The following is an 18,480-nucleotide window of genomic DNA, read 5'->3' as shown; positions in this document are numbered from 1 at the left end:
GGGAGCGATGTGCGGCGCGTTATCATCTTGAAACACCACAGAATCGTCTGGGCGCTGGACCCAGACGATTCTGTGGTGTTTCAAGATGATAACAACTAGGGGGCCCATTCCATAACAGGAAAAAGCACCACAGACCATAACAGAGACACCAGCGTCCTGGACCACACATTCGAGGCAGGCGGGATCCATCGCTTCATGTGATCTGCGCCATACACGGTGCCTCCCATCGGCATGGTGCAGTTGAAATCGTGATTCGTCCGACCATATCACGTTACGCCATTGTTCCAGTGTCCATCCCTGGTGACTGGCGACAAATCCGCGTCGTTGTGCCCGATGACGTTGAGTTAACATTGGCACCCGTGTGCGGCGCCGGCTCCCATAACCCATAGAACCCATGTTCCTACGGATTGTCCACTGGGAGACGTGTCTAACACGGCCTGTGTTGAATTGAGCCGTGATTTGTTGCACGGTTGCCCGTCTGTCACTACTGACAATCCGTCTCAGACGTCGCCGGTCACGGTCATCGAGGGTGTCTGGACGGCCAGTCGCTTGTCTGTTGTGGACGGTGATACCCGCATTCAACCATTCACGATACACCCTGGACACCGTTGATCGTGTGAAGCCGAAATCCCGCACCACTTCCGAAATCGCACTTCCCATCCGTCGGGCACCGACCACCATACCCCGTTCGAACGGTGTCAGCTCACGACGGCATTCCATATTACACTTGTCACATGCACAGACACTGCTCACAAGGTCTCCTATGCAACTGCGTCTGGCACAGGGGGCGTGTGGTGCGCAGACAACACACCTGCGCATCAGTGCTCCACTATCCCATGAAATTTGCTCAGTCAGTGTAGATCCAATGATTGTTTAAGGCCCGATTGTATAAAACAGTTGATCCTAGATCAAGGCGTAAAACTGATTCTAGATCACGTTGATCCTCAAATTTGTGTTGTATAAACGTTGATCCGAGATCATAATCACGAATCAAAATTGATCCAACGATTTCCTTGGATCAAGCCTTGTGAGCCGGATCAAGTAGTGTTCTTGTTAATGTAGGCCGCATTTATCAACGAGAAAAGAAGAGGGTTTTTGTAGTGCAAAATAGTGCCGTAACAATAATCATGGTAAAAAAAAAAGATGTTCTGCATTTTACCGGTATTTAATCTGATGAAGGGATTTTTATCGCGATTCTGTCTTTGAATTACAGATGTCTGACTTCTCCGATTTTTCTTCAGATGACGATAATGAAGAATTTCGGCGGTCTCTCCGAGTATTCCAAGAAAGAGGAAACCCATTCTTAGAACTTAGCGACAAAGCTTTTAAGATGAGATTCCGTCTAACCAAACACACTGTTGAGGTTATTGAAGGTAGACTTCGAAACTCTCTAATGAGACGAACGAATAGAAACCAGCCACTTACTCCAATGTTCCAGATTCTATTGACTCTGCGATTTTACGCGACAGGGAGTTTTCAAATCGTAGTTAGTGATTTATTCAAAATTGATAAAGCTACGGTTTGTCGAGTCATCCATAAAGCAACGCGAGAAATTGTTGCGTTGAGACCTCAATTTATCAATATTCCGACTGACCAGAGAGAAGCAAGGAGAATCATGCGTAATTTCTATGACACAGCTCATTTTCCAGGAATTCTTGGTGCTATAGACTGTACACATGTGCCTATCATATCGCCAGGGGGTAACAACGCCGAAGTGTTTAGGAACAGGCACGGATGGTTCTCCTTGAATGTACAGGTTATATGTGATGCTAATCTGCGTTATCTAGACATAATAGCAAGGTGGCCTGGATCTGCACATGACAGTAATATATTCGATAACTCTAGAGTTCATGCTCGGTTTGAGGCGGGGGAAATGCCCAAAGGATTTCTTCTCGGAGACAGTGCCTACCGTTGCTGCGAGTACCTTCTCACTCCAGTATTACACGAAGCGACACCTGCAGAGATGGCATATAACAGAGCTCATAAGAGATCGCGATCCACAATTGAAAGAACTTTCGGGCTAGCTAAAAGACGATTTCCCTGCTTGAAGATGGGTCTTCGAGTGAAATTACTTCGGGTTCCTCCTATTATAGTGGCAACGATTGTCCTACATAACATGGCTTTAGATTCCATAGATGGTGAACCTGAAGTAGAAGGAGATATTTTTGCAGGAAGAAGGGTTTTCGAGGAACTTCCTGTCTTCGAGGAAGCTGGGATGAATGGAGGAAATACTGCTGTTAGGAATGAAATAATTAACAACGTGTTCAGGTATGTTTTTAATATTTCTAAGTACTAACAAGACTGTACATTTGTATTAACAAGAATGCTCATTTGCTTTGGCTTTAGCCTCCGCTAGCTCATATTTTTTTAATTTCCTGGTCTAGTTTGAGATTTTCCATGTTTTTAGCGTGTTCTGTCTCTAGACATTCCAGTCTTCTCTTGTAGAAGTTGTCCCTTAAACTTCCCTCAGCTTTAGCTCTTCTCTTTTTAGGAGGTGAAGTTCGGCTGCTGGGGCCAGGACTGACATCTGTATCTGGTACTTGTTCCTAAAATCAGTCAGTCAGAATTGAAATACGAGAATGTGATGATAAAGAAGAAGAAGAAGAAGAAGAAGAAGAAGAACGGCCGTGCTGTAAAAGCTAGTCGAATAGTAATAAGGAACAGTTAAGCGTGTGAAAAGTATATTTGATTTATGGCCGGTTTCTGGAATGACAGTTAATGCCAATTGCAGGGTAGACTGACGTCACTGAGGTATGCTCATGATGTGAAATGCGCCGCTGTGCTGCGCACGTAGCGAACGGTAAATGGGACACGGCGTTGGCGAATGGCCCACTTCGTACCGTGATTTCTCAGCCGACAGTCATTGTAGAACGTGTTGTCGTGTGCCACAGGACACGTGTATAGCTAAGAATGCCAGCCCGCCGTCAACGGAGGCATTTCCAGCAGACAGACGACTTTACGAGGGGTATGGTGATCGGGCTGAGAAGGGCAGGTTGGTCGCTTCGTCAAATCGCAGCCGATACCCATAGGGATGTGTCCACGGTGCAGCGCCTGTGGCGAAGATGGTTGGCGCAGTGACATGTGGCACGTGCGAGGGGTCCAGGCGCAGCCCGAGTGACGTCAGCACGCGATGATCGGCGCATCCGCCGCCAAGCGGTGGCAGCCCCGCACGCCACGTCAACCGCCATTCTTCAGCATGTGCAGGACACCCTGGCTGTTCCAATATCGACCAGAACAATTTCCCGTCGATTGGTTGAAGGAGGCCTGCACTCCCGGCGTCCGCTCAGAAGACTACAATTGACTCCACAGCATAGACGTGCACGCCTGGCATGGTGCCGGGCTAGAGCGACTTGGATGAGGGAATTTCGGAATGTCGTGTTCTCCGATGAGTCACGCTTCTGTTCTGTCAGTGATAGTCACCGCAGACGAGTGTGGCGTCGGCGTGGAGAAAGGTCAAATCCGGCAGTAACTGTGGAGCGCCCTACCGCTAGACAACGCGGCATCATGGTTTGGGGCGCTATTGCGTATGATTCCACGTCACCTCTAGTGCGTATTCAAGGCACGTTAAATGCCCACCGCTACGTGCAGCATGTGCTGCGGCCGGTGGCACTCCCGTACCTTCAGGGGCTGCCCAATGCTCTGTTTCAGCAGGATAATGCCCGCCCACACACTGCTCGCATCTCCCAACAGGCTCTACGAGGTGTACAGATGCTTCCGTGGCCAGCGTACTCTCCGGATCTCTCACCAATCGAACACGTGTGGGATCTCATTGGACGCCGTTTGCAAACTCTGCCCCAGCCTCGTACGGACGACCAACTGTGGTAAATGGTTGACAGAGAATGGAGAACCATCCCTCAGGACACCATCCGCACTCTTATTGACTCTGTACCTCGACGTGTTTCTGCGTGCATCGCCGCTCGCGGTGGTCCTACATCCTACTGAGTCGATGCCGTGCGCATTGTGTAACCTGCATATCGGTTTGAAATAAACATCAATTATTCGTCCGTGCCGTCTCTGTTTTTTCCCCAACTTTCATCCCTTTCGAACCACTCCTTCTTGGTGTTGCATTTGCTCTGTCAGTCAGTGTACATTTAAAATGAGTTTCCGAAACAACAGTTATCGGCTTATTCACAGTTATCTGCGCAAAGACTGGTAACTGCAGCTAGTGCTGTATGTAGATACCTCTTTGCTAGAACTGATCCCAGCAAATTTGTTTCGTAAACATTAGTGATAATGAACTGACTATACTATATTTACAGTCATTCATTCTAGTTTTAACGTGCTTGGGTGTGCTAGAGTTTACAATATTTCGGTCCGTAGGTTTACTTCCACGTTATCACTGGCTTAGTAACTGATTCCACCTGTATGGTGTCATCTGTCTCAGCTGTTTCGATTACAATCACCTCGGAGCTTGACGCTCCTACTGTAGATAAATATTCTAACACGGGAAATGAATCGTCAAATAAAATGGAACTCAAATCAAACGGATTTTCACCAGGCTCAAATTTATCTTTCAGTACAACTATAATGTTAAAAATTTCTTTCATCAGGCTTTTACCACGAGTCTCACCAACAGTTCGTGAACACCCAATCTGAAATTATGGAGTATTTACCATTAGCATTTACATTTGTACTAAATGATCTCTTAGGTACCGGTATGCACTTACTATAAGCCTGCTGAATAATAAATACTCTACCGATTTTTGTTGCTTTTTTAATGTTGTTATATATTTTAACCGGTGACGTGAGGTCTGATAGACTCCCAATAAACATAAAACATCTGGACTTCTTTAATTAAAAATCTCGCAGGGAGCTGTAGTTTATGTTAGCTACTTATCTGTGGACTTAACGTCAGCAGTTGCGAGAGTATTTTTGTCAATGCATGTTGCGTGGTCAGTGCAAGTAAAACTTCTCAAGAGACTAGTCCGTTGCAGTTATAAGAAATATAAATCCTCAGTTCGAAGAGTACATTACGGAAATACTAATGAAAAATATAGTGGTACCGGTATCTATTTTCTTTCGGCTATTGGAGATTGCAGTTTGTAACGCTTTCGTGCTGTTCAAGTTGTGCCGTGAAAGCCCAGAAGAAATGGAATTCTTGAAGAGTTTGGCATCTGATCAGGTGAAATTACATGCACTTTTTTCATTTATACTATTATTGTTTACGCTTGTGTTCTGGATCAGAGAAAAGTGATCTGTTTGGTAATCACGGTGTATTTCTATAATTTTAGTGACGGCAACGCATCTAGGTGAAATTTAAGACTATATATGCGTACTGTGAATTAGAAAGAAGGGGAAATATAACTAGTTTTTGCGTTATTAGATCAAATATATTCTTATTATGAGAGATTATTACATGCTGAATCAGATTGATTGAAATGACTGTGTACATATTTGCCAACCAGTTCTCATTATAGGAAACTTCTGCTAGTAAAAGTAACTAGATATTACCAAAATTACCCTAAAAACATTTGCGTAGATACATCTATTGGAGGACGAGAAATACTAAACATGACGATATCTGTACTGTTCATTACCAGGGCTTATTAATATGGATTTAAGTTTCCAGAAACACACTAAAGTTAACAGCGCAGTTAGTTACAAGCACATTTAGGTAACTCATAGAGAAATGTAGTGTACCAGAAACCGGCCATTATATGTAATATCTATCTGAATTAACACCCTTAAGTTTTTTGCAACATACAGTAGTCACGTAACTTGATACATTACCATGTTGTAAGAAACCCCACTGACAGCTATTTCCTCCACGAAAGCAACGGATTGAGATTGTGATTCGTTCACTGCAGTTTCCATTGCAAGTGCAGGATCCTCCACATCACATTCACGTACATCTAAATCATAAAATTAGACATTATGTACTTCCATAGTAAATGTGCACTGTATTTAGTTAACCTGTCATTCGTCAACAAGGGGTAGTTTATCATTTTTATTGGAGTTACTGAGGACCGATTAATTAAGGGAAAGGGCTTATCGCAATATTTACCAGAACGAAAAACAAACTAACATCAGACATAGTCCTGTGTATCGGTAATTAATTTACAATGCCTTATGCTTGTGAAAAGCGTAGCTCTGTATGAGTCTACACTTCGAACATCCTGTACCGGTATTCCTAATTATTTATATCAGGATTTCAAGGTTAACTTACCAAAAATAACTTCTTGGTGGAAGTTCGCATCGCAATCGGACTCGCAGGCTAGTGGAAGGAATTGGGGTTTTAATGCTGCTACGAGTTTCCGTCCAGCTTCATCCACCGTAGGTTGTACGAATGGACCACCGCCTGTTTTATGAATGCTGACCTAGTAAGAATGTACAGTTGGTTAAGTACGATACTCCGAAGTCTCAACTAGTGATTAATGCGCAAATATGTATTTCTTTACTTACTTTATCGTCTGCAGCCGACTTCTTCGTTCGTCGTTTTACATTCTTGTAACATAACTGCAATGTTTTCCAATCCCGTCGCGCCACATTTGCGTGGGAATTGAAGTCTGAAGCTAGTGCTTTCCAGGCGTTTTCCTTCTCTTTCGTACTTACAGCATCTGTCTTTTTATTTTCAATCGTATTCTTATATTTAGTAACAACTAAATCAATCAACAACTCCTTTTCGTACGCTGTAAAATTCGGCGCTCGATTTCTTCGCTCATTGACATCCAAGTTCATGTCCATTTTTCAATCGGTGTTTGAGATCTGATTGACACCAAGATTGACACTACGTCACAGAGATTAAAAACATGAAATAACGTGACTTTACTACCAACATACTCCTGATTAGTACGAATTTCCCACGCTGTTTACGACGTTGCCAAGCGAAATTCTACGATGACGGATCAAAGTTGATCCGGATCATGAGATCCGAGATCAATGTTATACAACACAACGAGCAGCTTGGAAAGGATCATTTTCTGATCTCGAATCAAAATTGATCTCGGATCAGCTATGTTTATGCAACCGGCCCTTAAATTCACAATCTTTTTCAGCGCCGTTTGTTTTAAATTAATGTCAGTGGTGAGCCGCACCTCATTGCCTTCATAGCTTACTTTTATAATTTACAGATATCGCATTCTTTACGATGTCATAGATCAGTCTGTCAAGGCTGCTTAGTGTTGTCTATGCCTGACTTGGCGTGTAGTTCTTCCCGATTAGACAGTTGGCACCTCATATAACGGAGGATTTCTTTCTAGCTTATCTTTGATTCGAGTTATCTCTGGTCTTCGGACAAAATATTTTAAAAGAAAAGATGGAGACGTTGGTCTACGAGATGACTTTCATCTCGTTCAAATGGTTCTACAAAAAGATTCAAATATCTTGTATTTTTCTCTTAGTTTAGAGTCCATTAACGTGACTACTTTCAGTCAATGAATATGATTTCTTCAATCTCAAGGTATTTATCCTACTTATCCTTTCTTGGCTTGCCATAGTTATGCTAGTTTGTTTTCTGAAGGGTCCCTATTTAGTGTATTATTCTTTTATAATTGTGTACAGATATTCGTTTTCTTCTCTGTTTCACTTCCGTCAGAGCAAACCAATAAAGTTGTTCATTACAAGGTTTCTATACAGTAATATTGCTAAGCTTAGCACTGAAGCTCTTTAAATGAAAGTCTAATTCACTGAAGTACACCAAAGTTGTTCGCTACGAAATTGGCTGAATCACTTGCTACCACAGTTCGTCTTTCTGTCGCGTGCTGAAACCAGTCAAGTACAGTTTACTCTGAATTAATTTAGCAGTGAATGTCCGGAAATTCCTGCAGACTTATTTCAATGTCCTTCCTTTCTCCTCATGTCTGCTTGTTATGTAATCGTTCCTACATAGAGCGAAAGGTAGCACCGATCCGATCATACGTGTGTGTGATGAGTTTGTTTGTGGTTTCGATTGGAGACCTTTTATTTCTCTAGGTCTCCGACGTCTGGCTCGAGCTTATGTTCTATATTATGGTTTAACGCTGATACTGTACGATTCATGTTCGCCTTGGTGTGTGCGATATGGATACGTTTCATGCGGCGTGTATGTTATATACGTTATGTGTTTTGACTGGGTGAGCCAGCCTCTTGACGGTGACCCAGGTATCTGACCTGTGATCTCAGGTAAAGCTCATGAGCCGTTGACTGATTCATGTCATGCTGTTATGATTCTTGTCGTAACGTGTATTGATATTACATTTTTATTCACTCTGCTTCGCATATTTGGTCTCTGAGTGTGTGTGGGTGTGCAATAGTTATCGGATCTGTGTTACTTTTCAGTATCTTATGGATATTTGCTTTATCATTATTCTTATTTTATCTCGTTATTGTTTCCAGCTTCCTCAGCCGATTAATATGTTTATTTCAGAATTTTTCTGTCGGTTTGCTTGCTTTAGGAATCATGTTTATTTGTTTCCGTAACTATGGCAACTCCTTTCTTACCTCCTTGTGTTCCATATTTGTTTACTTTTCTGCCAGACTTGGTTCACTGGCGTCTTTGATTTCTGGGGATGCTGTTTCTATGAAGATTGTTGGGAGCAATGTTTCTTTTTTTTGACAAAAAGGACTTAGCTTTGTCTGGGGAGGCGTGATAATTTTATTGTGTGAAAGCTATTTCTTTCACCTCATGATTGCAAATGGTCCTTAAGAGAGAAATACTTTGGATCACGTTTTAATTGCCACTGTCTGGTAATAACTAAATTGTATCACAGTTCACGATACCTCTGTTGCGATGGTGTAAGATTCTATAAGATACAGACTGATAAGTCAAGCGATTTTATTGTGATTGGAGTTTCTTTACAAACCATGCATGCGAGTATTTGACTCCCTGTATTCCTCATGTATTTGTTTTATGCCTATATTCAAGCCTTTTATCTCCAGTTTATGTTAATGAACCTAATTCATTTAAATCGACCTCAGCTCTACGTTATTGTCTCTCTACTTTGGGGACATGCCTTTTATACTTTGGTTTTCTAGTCTAAGAGACCCGGATTCAGCTCCTGGCAGTATTAGCCAGTTTCGACCGATCCAGAATAGGTTGCTGCTAGAGGCTTTACGTCGCGCCGACACAGATAGGTCTTATGGCGACGATGGGATAGGAAAGGCCTAGGAGTTGGAAGGAAGCGGCCGTGGCCTTAATTAAGGTACAGCCCCAGCATTTGCCTGGTGTGAAAATGGGAAACCACGGAAAACCATTTTCAGGGCTGCCGATAGTGGGATTCGAACCTACTATCTCCCGGATGCAAGCTCACAGCCGCGCGCCTCTACGCGCCTCCAGAATAGGTAGGTGATATAGTGGATACATTGTAACATTTTAATTATCATTTCATTTCGTCTCACCTTGTACCATTAGGGGCCGATTACCTAGATGTTAGGCCCCTTTCAACAACATGCATAATCATTTCTACACAAATTCCATAACAGGATGCACAAATGTCGAGGTCATTGCGTACTAATTGCTGCCCGTGGCTGTTATCACCGGGAAGACATTAACACAGTAACAAATTATATTTTGGTAAACTAAATATACATATGACGAGGAATTTCATTTAAACTGGGGCCGTGGGTCTCATGCGAACAATCGCAGTGGTGCTTCGTTACACCGAAAATCTTAAAATGTATACTATTAACAACACAAACAATAAATAATAATAATAATAATAATAATAATAATAATAATAATAATAATAATAATAATAATAATAATAATAATAATAATAATAATAATCTATATATATATAAAATAGCTTGTCCTGACTGACTGACTGACTGATTCATCATCGCCGAGCCAAAACTACTGGACATAAAGAAATGAAATTTTGGGGATACATTCATATTAAGATGTAGGTGCTCGCTAAGAGAGGATATTTGGATATTCCTTTGCTAAGGGGGTGAAAAGGGGGGTGAAATTTTAAAATGAGTGTATCTATATCTCAAAACTTTAAAAGTTTACAAATGTAAAAATTGGTATTTAGAGTCTTCTTTGAAAATAAGGAAACATGTATTTTTTGGTTTTCAGAAAATCCCAATAGGACGGGTGAAAAAGGGTGAAAAAGGGGTTGAATGCCTTTAATCAGGATACCGATACTTATATCTCAGAAACTGTAGATATTACAGACCTGAAAATTGGTACTTTTGATCTCTTTTAAAAATAAAGAAACACGTATTTTTTTGTTTTTGGAAAATCCAATTAATGGGAGGGGGAAAAGCGGGGTGAATTTTTAAAATGATTGTTTCTATATCTCAAAACTTTGAAAGTTTACAGATGTAAACATTGGTATTTAGAATCTTCATTAAAAATAAACACGTATTTTTTTGTTTTCAGAAAATACCAATAGGACGGGTTTAAAAGGGTGAAAAAGGGGTTGAATGCCTTTAATCAGGATACCGGTACTTATATCTCAGAAACTGTAGATATTACAGACCTGAAAATTGGTACTTTTGATCTCTTTAAAATAAAGAAACACGTATTTTTTTGTTTCTGGAAAATCCAATTAATGGGAGGGGGAAAAGGGGGGTGAATTTTTAAAATGAGTGTATCTCTATTTCAAAACTTTAAAAGTTTGCACGTGTAAAAATTGATATTTAGAATCTCCTTTAAAAATAAAGGAACACGTATTTTTTTTCTGTAAATCCGAATAGGAGGGGTGTAAAAGGGTGAATAATGGGTTGAATGCCTTTAATGAGGATACATATATCTCAGAAACTGAAGATATTACAGAACTGAAAATTTGTATATGGGATCTCCTTTGAAAATAAAGAAACACGTATTTTTTTTGGAAATTCCAATTAATGGCGGTTAAACAGGAGTGACATATTGGGGTGAATTTTTTGAAAGACTATATCTACAGAATATCTGAGAAACATAGAATGATACAGACGTAAAAAGTGGTATTTGGAATCTCCTGTAAATGTAAAGAAACATAGGTGATTTGTTTTTGGGAACTGCTCTTAAGGGGAACTAAAAGGGGGTGAAATTTTAAAATGAGAATTTATACAGTATATCTAAAAAAAAACCTGAACATGTTACAGAAGTGAAAAATGGTATTTTTTATCTCTATTAAAGATAAAGGAACGTGTATTTTTAGTTTTCAGAAATACCCCTTGGGTGGAGGGATGGGGTAAAGCGACAGAAAAGGGTGTTGAATTCTTTTAATTAGGCTACGGTTATCTCAAAAATGAAGATGTTACAGACGTGAAATTTGATATTTGGAATCTTCTTTAAAAGTAAAGAAACACATTTTCTCGGAAAATCCAATGAAGGGGGGGGGGGGGGGATGTGAAAGAGTTGAAAAGTTAATTGACTTAATTGTATGAGAATACTTACATCTATTAAAAACTAAAGTTGTTAGGACATACAGACATGAAAATTGGTATTTGGATCTCCTTTAAAAACAAAGAAAAACGCGTTTTTTTGGGGGGAAACCATCTTGGGGGGGGGGGCGGGAGTGAAAAAGAGTTGAATTTCTTTCATAAGGACACATAAACCAAAAACTGAAGAAGTTAGAGTCGCGATAATTGGTATTTAGAAGATTCTTTACTATTAAAGAAACAAGTATTTTTTGCCGGAAAATTCTCTTATGGGGGGGGGGGGGGGGTTGGAGGAGTGTGAAAGGAAGTGAAATAAAGTGAATTATTTTGATCTCAAAACTGAAGGTAATAGACGTGAACATTAGTGTTTGGAATCTCCTTTAACATAAAGAAGCACGCCATCTCTTAGTCTTTTTTTTTGGGGGGGGGGGGGTTGGCTAAATAAACTTAACGGCGGTGGGGTGTAAAAGGAGGTGAGACCAATTGATTTTGCTGTTCATAATGTATTTATAAGGAGCCTCCGTTGCTCAGGCGCCAGCCTCTCACAGCTGGGTTCCGTGGTTCAAATCCCGGTCCTCCATGTGACATTCGTGCTGGACAAAACAAAGGCGGGACAGATTTTTCTCCGGATACTCCGTTTTTCCCTGTCATCATTCACTCCAACAACACTGTCCAATATAATTTCGTTTCATTTGTCATCCATTAATCATTGCCCCAGAGGAGTGCGACAGGTTTCGGCTGCCGGCACAATTCCTATTTTCGCCGCTGTATGGGGCTTTATTCATTCCATTCCTGACCCTGTCGAATGACTGGAAACAGGCTGTAGATTTTCGATGTACTTATTCTGATCATAAACCGATCATTTTTAATCTTTCCTGGGTTCGTTTTCAAGAGCCATCTTTTCCTTCGGAGAACGTTCTTAGATTGCAGTAGATTCTCCTGGCATATAAATAAAAATTTAAACACATTTGAAATAAACGATAGGAATGAGATTGACCGTACAATTTTTCACCTCCATAATAAGGTCAATAATGCACGGAAGTATGTCATTCGTATGGCCAGCACACTTGCCTACGCGCGACAATGGTGTTGGTCACATTTTCAACAATGACAATGGCAGCAGATGTAATTTACCGCCAAGTAGCGGTCTTGCATCTTGCTGTGGGGTCCAGAACATCTATAATAATAATAATAATAATAATAATAATAATAATAATAATAATAATAATAATAATAATGTTCTGGACCGTCGTCAAATGTGCGGACCGCGCTGAAAAACGGTTCCTGGACGGGTAATGACTAAGAATGCAGTCCGGCCGCGGGTTCAGTATCGCCAAGGCACCCAAGACGACACCACGCTGGATCTCCTGAAGGATTTGTCCCATATTAAAAATGCTTATAGGAAAAGATGGCATAGATTATGGACCCAACTGACCGGGTGGAATACCTGGACTTAGCACGGAAGTACGAAATCTATTGCTGGGAAGAAAGATTGAAAAATGGGAGGAAACTTCCCATAATCTATTAGAAAACGAGTCAGATCACGAATTTTGGCGGATTCTCTCAGAAAACGAGTCAGATCGCGAATTTTGGCGGATTATATATAAAACAATAAGCATTCAATTCTAAATTTAAGTATAATACCGTAGCGAAGCACGGGTATCTTGCTAGTAATAATAATAATAATAATAATAATAATAGTAATAATAATAATAATTTCGTGTGGCTGTTCCAAGTCTGGTGCAGCCCTTGTAAGGCAGACCCTCCAACGAGAGTCTGTGGTCATCTGCTGTGTATAGAAAACTGCGTGTTCATGTAGTGGAGAATAGTGTTGTGTGTGAATGGGGACAGTACAAACATCCAGTCCCCGAACCAGAGGAAATAACCAGTTTAAGGTGAAAACCTCTGAACAGGCCGGAATCGAACCCGGGATCCTCTGAACCGAAAGCGAATACGCCGACCATCCATCCAAGAAGCTGGACGTTATATTAACTAAGTCGATACTGAAAAAAGACTGGCTTCCTTCCTAATCCACAAAAAATGAAAATCTTTTCATGTAACAGAAACTTAAAGCTGAAAATGTACTACATATGCAGGAATGGTTTATATATCTTTAAAGTAGATATATGAGTACACAAGATGTGACCATGGCAGCTGAGATCATGCACATGACGTCTTCATAAGACGGCCGCACATTTCAGGTATGTTTTGTCGGTAAAGTAAATTACCGCGCGGTATTAGAATGATGTGCAGAAGTCGCGCAGAGACGAGAGAGAGAGAGGTATAATTTGATTTGCCTTGACGAAATCTATCAGAAAATAAGAGAAAAATTAAAATGTAACTATAGCAAAAAGTATATTGAAGATTTTGTGATTGTAAATTGACAGATTTTCGTATACTTCACAAAAATGTCCAAAACAATTACTAATAAGCGTATACAATCCTATAAGAAACGTATGCAGGAGACACTTGACTCAATTACGGATTGAATAATCCCAATACAATAATGAAGCAGCTACGGGAGCATTTCAGACTTGAGCCTACAGTCCTGCCCTTTTGTAAAACCACTTTAGTGTAGACACATCAAATTTAAAATTGCACAAGTTTCAGAGATAACAATTCAGTTTATCACTGGCTTCTGGTAATGAATAAAACCTGACTAGATTTAACATATCTAAAAAAACACAGATATACAATGTAAATCACACATCTCATACTTCTCACATCATTCACCATTGTTCAAAAAATGTGGACAATTGCTCAAAATTGTACAAGTGAAAATGTAAATTAATAAATAAAAAGATATGAACATTTCAACGTGTTTATTGTTACAAATTACAAAACACGACCGACGTTTAACTTAAGCGACTACCGATTCTTAAAAAAAAAGAGAAAAGGTTACATAATTATCTTCTGTGTAAGCAAGTGACCGGCAAGGTTGCTATGTACGGGATAAGTACTGGCATCCGTAACATAAGTCGCATACTTGCTGCAACAGTCAACACGGAGCGGAATTCAGTAAAGCAGGGGTGCATGAAGATTATGAAAAAAATTTAAAAAATTAAAAACTAAAAAACTTACAAAAGAATATTGAACGGCTGGACATAGAGAAAAGTGTATGTAAAATTAATTTAGCAACTTATTTAAACATACTGATTTTTTGACATTAATATGTCTTATGTTTGGGGGCCATCTGAAAATTCGTGTTACGGGAGTTAGTGTGACGGAAGAGTAATCTTAACAACCGTGCAGGCTGTGATGCAAGGGATGGATGGATATCCAGACAATGCTATCTAGCAACCGTGCAGGCTGTAATGCAAGGGATGGATGGATATCCAGACAATGTTATCTAGCAACCGTGCAGGTTCTGATGTAAGGTGTTCCGGGGTTTCATAGAACACAGAGGTGTAAAAAGTTGCCGGGCGAATGGGTGGAGAGGGAAATGACCAGAGCATAAGTTAAAGCAATTGAGACAATAATTTTCCATACCCTCATTTGTTGGACATATACATTTGTGTGTGGGGACTTTTATCTGCAATTCTCGGCCATTGTTTGCATTGCCGTTAAATTATGTGCCTGAAACTGTGGCGATTTAAAATGTATCTTCTTGCCATTGTTACGTCGGTTGCTTCGAAATTCTGATTGGCTCTATAACCAAATTTTTGACTTGAGCGTGCGCAGTGTCGATCTTCAACTGAGCGACCCGCGGCTTGACTGGACTGAACGCCAGTCTGTTCCCGGCAGATCGCCAAGATGGACGCGTTTGGAGAAGTTGTGTACAAAATGCGATTGAAAGTTGTTGGAGTGGAGTTTGATAAACCAGGCTAATAGCCTCGTTAATTAAGGCATTGCCTTCATTGTAGCGCAATAATGTTGTGTGTTTCATATTTACAGTTTTTTTAATATTAGTGTGACCGCACTATCTGAAGGAGGGTTCTTCATTACAAAATGAGCTAGAATGTAAGCTATTGGATTACAGTATATTAAATTGGACACCCAAAAATGTAAGTACAAGTATCTACTTAATTGTTTCGAAACTGTTCTGCTGCCGGATTATTTGGAGAAGAACGTGTGTATCAAGCTATCTGCGACAACTATTATATTAGAAGAAATGTTTTGGCAACGCTGTTAATATTACTTCGTCTCTACTCCGCTACTGTAATTGAAATTAGGCCTATAGTTTATGGACCTGGCGACCACCGTTTATTCATTAAATTAAGCTGGACTTTCTTCTTCATCGGACATTTTAATGATATAAATTGTATCTGCTAAATATTAAAATGTAACTTAACGTGATTTTGGTAATGTTCTATATCCAAATTATTCTTATGGAGTAATTCTGGAACATGGTATATGCGCGGGTGAGAGACCTATTATTCCATTACTTTAATTTAACTGAGATTATCGTTGTGCTGCCTTTTTCTGTTTCTTAAAGTTATTATTATTATTAATTTTGTTGGTGGATTACTTTTTACTTTTCTTGGTTCAAATTTGTGGCATCCGATGGACTGTTGACAACGTTTTGAAAGACGTTATGTACTAGTATTGTTTTCGTAATGGCTCATTGTTTAATTACTTAATGGGATAGTTTATTTCCGGTCTTATTCGGCCATTACCGTTTTCCAAGGCCTCTTAAAATTAAAATTGTGTAACCGGCATTTAAATCCTTTATTAATATTTTGGCTGGAAGAAATGTTAAATTTAAAAGACTATACATAATTATTGTAATATTCTGGTTATAATAAACTGGAATTTGTTCCCTATTTCTTGATGATACTTTTGCCCTCCTCAGATTATTCGCGTCCGTTTTTCTTTCCTTCTTCTTTCATTATTGCGTGCCATGTTTTTATCTTATCTCCGGTACGCTAATTTTGTGTGGGCTTTGCCTATTGTCTCTTTAAGTCGGATGTTGGCTTCGGTTTTGGGGAAGCTGTATGCTTCGTGTGTACCATTGTTTTGTTGTCTGTGAAATTTTATGTGTTTCCCTTCGTAATTTGTAGTTTATTTGAGACATATTTTTATTCGGGTTCGTGCGATTTTCTCTTGTGTCCTTTCAATTATTTACGTGTGGAATTTTTTTTTTGGGTTTGCTATCGTTGCCTTAAATATTGAGTGTGTTTCCGTGTTTCGGGGTGATTGAAATCCTTGTGTACTGGTTCCGGAAGCAAATTCCAGTTTATTGTGATTAATTGTAGTATACTTGCTCACAAAGAAAAGCTGGCCAGTTATGTAATTAATATTTAATGCACGGATCCGTTTTAACATTTGTCATTCATTGATTCTAAGGCAAAGTGTAGCTTGTAATCTGAGTGTGTTTTCACGATTTTATTTATCCTAAAAATAGACATTTGTCTCCTAATTTAATGAGTTGAATTATTACAATTTTTATCTTTCTTCTATTTACTTATTTATTACTACATAAAAATTATTTTACGTTGTTATCCGAGTGCGCACTCATAGTATATTTTGCTTTGACAATTGATTTTTATCTATAATTTAAAGACATTATTTACAGATTTTTTTTTGCTCTGCAGTTTTCATTCCTAAATTCTGTCTATATTTTTCCTAATTTTAAGTAAAGTTCAAGTTATTTAAACATTAATCTTGCTTTCATTTAGCAATCTTGACCTGGCAACCCCTCAAGTAGTTAGCTCGATCCAGTCCTATGTTCTGTGCCCTCCACGCTGGTTTTGTTAATACTGCTCCTGCTCGATGGTAAGTATTTTGCTTCTTGTGCACATTTGGTTATATTTATGGGGTTTTATTATCATTCCTGTTTTTATCTTTGTCGGGTTGCAGCAATAAATTTTGAAATTTGATTTCTTTCCTCCTTTTTTATTTTAAAATTTGATATATAATCTGAATAAGCAACAACAAATAACAGTCAAAGAGCTCGTCAGCTCGGATAACAGCAGTGGACTATAAGTCCAAAAATCAGGTACAATAGAGAACATTATCGACACAATAATATACAAGGGATAAGCGTAATTGCTCTGAACCAGTACACGTTTATAAGGACATTTGCTCCATTCATTTGCATTTTAGGAGACTTAGCTCCGAAAGGTTACTGTAGTTGAGCCTCTAAGAGGCACACGTTTCTTACAAAATTATGTCTTACAACTTTAAAACACCGTGTTTACAGTCATTTCTGCTCAACGATCTGTTACACACTCGTTTATCAACGATTACCAACACAGCAGTGGCAATGAATGCCCATTTTAAATGGCTAAGCCTATACTATAAAGGGGCGACTAAACGAAAAATATGAAATGCCGAAGGCGAGAGAGGTTTAGACAATTTTAGTCAACCCATTCCAAGTTGAATGGGAATCAACAGAGGGAGAACACTCATTGTTCCCTTAATTTACATGCTTCCCAGCAGAGATTTAAACAGAGTCCTCAGACTTGCCGAAAAAATACATTTAAACAGTGACTTTAGAACTTTACATTAGTAAAAGGAGTCTGAAACCTTCCCCTCAAGTTATCTGCCTGGAGCTATCATATGTTAAGACATTTCTGCCATTACCTTGAGTAGATGGACCTTCCGAACGACAGCAGGCACACCCCGCCTCCTTATTACGCCGCACACACACTAGATCGGAGAGATGATGACAATACGGCCCTAAAGCGCCCAGCTGTTATAGCATCTCAGAGGGGAGGATTCCAGATCTCTCCTGAGATAGGCAGAATGCCTGTACACACTCCCAATTTTAATTGGCTAGAGAAATATACACAAAATTCCTGGTTGGTTAATAAATTAAGGAACAAGGAAGCCGCAGGAGTCTTGACAACATAGATACATTAAAAACTATCTACAAAAACTTAAGGTTTGCCACCTTAAAAAAATTGAAATTCCCTTCAGAATTAATTCTCCTTAATCCCGCCAGAGGGAGCACATAGGCCGATGGTAGATCCATCTAATGGTTAAAAGTCCACGTATCATGAATTACATTAGTTCAGGATTCACAGCACAGATGGCCTTCTAGAGGGCGGGCAGTTCAACGAGACTCGTTGTGTACCCGGTACACATGGTAAGGATGGATATCAAGACAGTGATACTTAGCAACCGTGAAGGCTATGTCATATGGCTGGTTGTCATCTGAAATTAGCAGCCGTTGATGGATTGCCATGACAGAGAGAGATATTTATGATCATTTGGTTTTCGCAAAGGGAAAAGTGATTTCTCTTTGGAGTT

At 39.7% G+C, this 18,480-nt stretch overlaps 1 long non-coding RNA gene across 1 annotated transcript; it reads right to left on the bottom strand.

The window, feature by feature from the left end:
• Nucleotides 1–2,400: 2,400 nt before the first annotated feature.
• On the bottom strand, nucleotides 2,401–6,963 carry LOC137500560 (uncharacterized). Its single transcript, XR_011018090.1, has 3 exons — nucleotides 6,167–6,963; nucleotides 5,731–5,852; nucleotides 2,401–2,546 (listed from the first exon to the last, which is right to left on the bottom strand). It is a non-coding gene; the product is annotated as an uncharacterized lncRNA (long non-coding RNA).
• Nucleotides 6,964–18,480: the final 11,517 nt, after the last annotated feature.

Source organism: Anabrus simplex, chromosome 4 (genome assembly GCF_040414725.1).
Source record: "Anabrus simplex isolate iqAnaSimp1 chromosome 4, ASM4041472v1, whole genome shotgun sequence".
NCBI classification, from domain to species: Eukaryota; Metazoa; Arthropoda; class Insecta; order Orthoptera; family Tettigoniidae; genus Anabrus; species Anabrus simplex.
Note: the sequence above shows the minus strand (reverse complement) of the source record. Positions and strands in the feature narration are given on the sequence as shown.